The following is a 3657-nucleotide window of genomic DNA, read 5'->3' on the forward strand; positions in this document are numbered from 1 at the left end:
TTTCCGTTTTATTTTTTCAAAAATTCTTGCGAAAAATATGTAAAATACACGATGAGTTTTTTTTGTATCCATATTTATATTCCCACATTGACTCGTGTCGTGTTTAATTTAGATCTACCATGTGTGTAAGTTATGTATCATCAGCAGAAAATGGACAGATGGACTAAAACCAACTTGACTACATGTTGTTTTTTTGTTTTTTTTAATTGAACACCAAACATACTTTTCTATCCATCCATCCATCCATTTCTACTGCTTATTCCCTTTCGGGGTCGCGGGGGGCGCTGGCGCCTATCTCAGCTACAATCGGGCGGAAGGCAGGGTACACCCTGGACAAGTCGCCACCTCATCGCAGGGCCAACACAGATAGACAGACAACATTCACACTCACATTCACACACTAGGGCCAATTTAGTGTTGCCAATCAACCTATCCCAGGTGCATGTCTTTGGAAGTGGAAGGAAGCCGGAGTACCTGGAGGGAACCCACGCATTCACGGGGAGAACATGCAAACTCCACACAGAAAGATCCCGAGCCTGGATTTGAACCCAGGACTGCAGGACCTTCGTATTGTGAGGCAGACGCACTAACCCCTCTGCCACCGTGAAGCCCATACTTTTCTAATGCACACCAAAGTTAAGGCACTGTCAACATAACCAACAATCTACACAGCAAGTGGAGCAAATCACGACATCAACAAAACATGTCAAGAAAAGAAAACAAAAGCAAATACAGATAGAGTATGAAATAATAATAAATCATAATAGTAAAAAAAGTGAAAAAAATCCAAAAAAGGCAAATGGGGCTACTTAAGTCACTTTAAATCAGGGGTCTTAAACTCAATTTACCTGCGCAGGCTTAAAAAAAAATGTTGCATACTCCTCAGCATGTCTAGTTGTATGATGACGTTTCAAATTGTATACCTTGTGCACCGCAACTTTCTCTGTGCAAACAAGACACATTGGGGTGCCCCTGTGCTCAACAGAGAAATATTGCATCTCCCACTTTTCCTGGAATTATCTTTGCACATCACTTACCCTTCTCTTCACTGCAGGCTTTGAAAAAGACATGTTTGGGGTTGTGGAATATATTTGTATTTAGCCGACGCACGGAGAATAATGTTATTCCCGCAATGTGTGCCGTTCCACTTTTTCTCCCTACAGCAACACGGCGGTCGGTGGATAATAGCCGGGAAAGTACTGGGATATACCGAGCTTAAAAAAGTGACGGATCCCAGAGTGTTATCTGACGTCATATAGAAATATATGTAGCGTTCATCGTGTGAGGCAATGCAAATTAAATAATAAAAACAACAAATAACGGTTTGAATTGGTCCAGGTTATCGGGGACTGTTATTACTGACGGACAGGTGTCGTGGTGTGACTGCAGCCAGGCATGTAAGAAAACCCTCGTCTCCATGGCAACGTCTCTGTCGCTTTCACTCATTTTCCGCTTTTCCACTAATGCAGGGGTAGGCAACCCAGAACGTTGAAAGAGCCATTGTGGACCCAAATAACACAAGGCTGTCAAGCGCCATTCATACAAAACTTGCGGCCCGCACTAACATTAAACTTTCATATTAAGGTGCGGGCTGCAAAATAATGTCTCACGGGCGGCAATTGGCCTGCGGGCCGCGTGTCTGAGACCCCTGCTTTAAATGTTTCAAGAAATATATGAATTTAAGGGCTTTTGTACTTTTAATCATCCTCCAAGATTTGATTGATAATTGTAATTATAAATACAATTATAAAATGTCTGCAATGAGGTGGCGACTTGTCCAGGGTGTACACCGCCTTCTGTCCGATTGTTGCTGAAATAGGCGCCAGCGCCCCCTGTGACCCCAAAGGGAATAAGCAGTAGAAATGGATGGATGGATTATAAAATGTATGCCTTACTTTCATAAATCAACAATTATGTAGAAAACAAATTTACCTGGAGCATAATAATGTTGACAAACATTTCTATGTTACAATCGTTTATAAAAAGAATACCAAATTTGATCTCGTCTATAACTTTTTTTTTTTTTAAATGTTTATTTATAAATTTCAACAATTACAAACAGTAAGTCAAAGAACAATATAAAACATTATGAAAACAGTGCAAAACAGCGCCAGGGGGTTGTAAATTCAAAATAACAAAAATAGAATACAAAAAAATATATATATAAAATAAACTAAGTGCAAAGCCATAGGCTCATTCAGATTCATTAAATAACTTAAATTCGGAACAAAGTATCATCGTTTTCAAAGCTTTTTTGTTGTTAGAGGTAGAGAGAGTTAAAAATCTTTGTTAAAGGCACAAAAGATAGGTCGGGTATTGAGAAACTTACATTTAAGAATATAAAACTTAGCTAATAGAATAATGAGGTTGCAAAGGTAGAATTCCTTTTCGAATTTTTGTTCATACAATGTAAACCCAAAAAGCACATCTTTGAAACAAAGCACAAATTTGTCATGAATATTGTCCAGGATGAAGCGACAGATGTCCTGCCATAGTGATCGAGTGTTTTCACAGGTCCAAAAGAAGTAGTTAACAGTCTCTGGATGCATGTTACAAAAGATGCAGGTAACATCCATGTCCTTCTTGTATCTAACCATTACAGTCTTTACAGGGTAATAACCATGAATGCTTTTAAAAGATATCTCTTTGACTTTGTTGGTAAGTAAATACCTGTTAGGAAGGGACCACGTTTTGACCCAACAGATTGTCATTTAGAACATTATTCCAGAGGGCAATTACATAGGAGACAGACACACAATCATTTTGGAATAAGATGTGGATTTTTCCTGTTATTTTTCTGATCAAAGCAAAGTTTCCCCACAGGAGTGTAAAGTGGATCATTCACGATTTTTGCAACAGAAAGAGGAGGTGTGTAAACCCTGTACAACATAAAAACACCTATTGGAATGGCATCAAATACGATGGCAAATTGTTTGGGAGTCACAGGTATCTTAAAATGGTTTAGAAATTCTTGGTAGTTAAAAAGTTGACCTTCCTTATTGAAAAGCTGACTCACTAAAATAATGTTATTGTTGAACCAATTGTTGAGGAAATGAGATTTCCTTTTGTAACATATGTCTTTAATTTGGTAGGTGAAAAATGGTGCTTGTATATAAGAGACCATGCTAGAAGGGCTTGTTTGTGGAAGTTTGAGAACGCAACAGGAATTCTATCAATGTTATAATTACACAATAGCAAAAATTTTAGGCCTCTAAGGTTAGAAAGTACATAATGAGAAACAAAGTTCCAAATTGAGGTAGGGTCTTTCAAGTAGTGTCTTATTTTTAAAGGGGTGTTGTTTAGTGCAGTGAAATCAAGAAAGTTTAGACCACCCTGATTGTAATTGTTCATTATAACAGGTTTTTTAATATAATGAATTTTGTTTTTCCAAAATCTCTTCTGTAACTTGACTGCATGCATGTTTTTGTATCGCGGATCTGAGTCGCATGGATGTGACGTCGGAATGTGAAAGAAAACGAGGTGTTTGGGTGAGTGTGGGTAAATGGCTGGTTATTTATGATCCATCCCATCCATCCATCTTCTTCAGCTTATCCGAGGTCGGGTCGCGGGGGCAGCAGCCTAAGCAGGGAAGCCCAGACCTCCCTCTCCCCAGCCACTTCGTCTAGCTCTTCCCAGGGGATCCCAAGGCATTCCCAG

This window comes from Nerophis ophidion, linkage group LG14, assembly GCF_033978795.1.
Source record: "Nerophis ophidion isolate RoL-2023_Sa linkage group LG14, RoL_Noph_v1.0, whole genome shotgun sequence".
Lineage (NCBI taxonomy): Eukaryota > Metazoa > Chordata > Actinopteri > Syngnathiformes > Syngnathidae > Nerophis > Nerophis ophidion.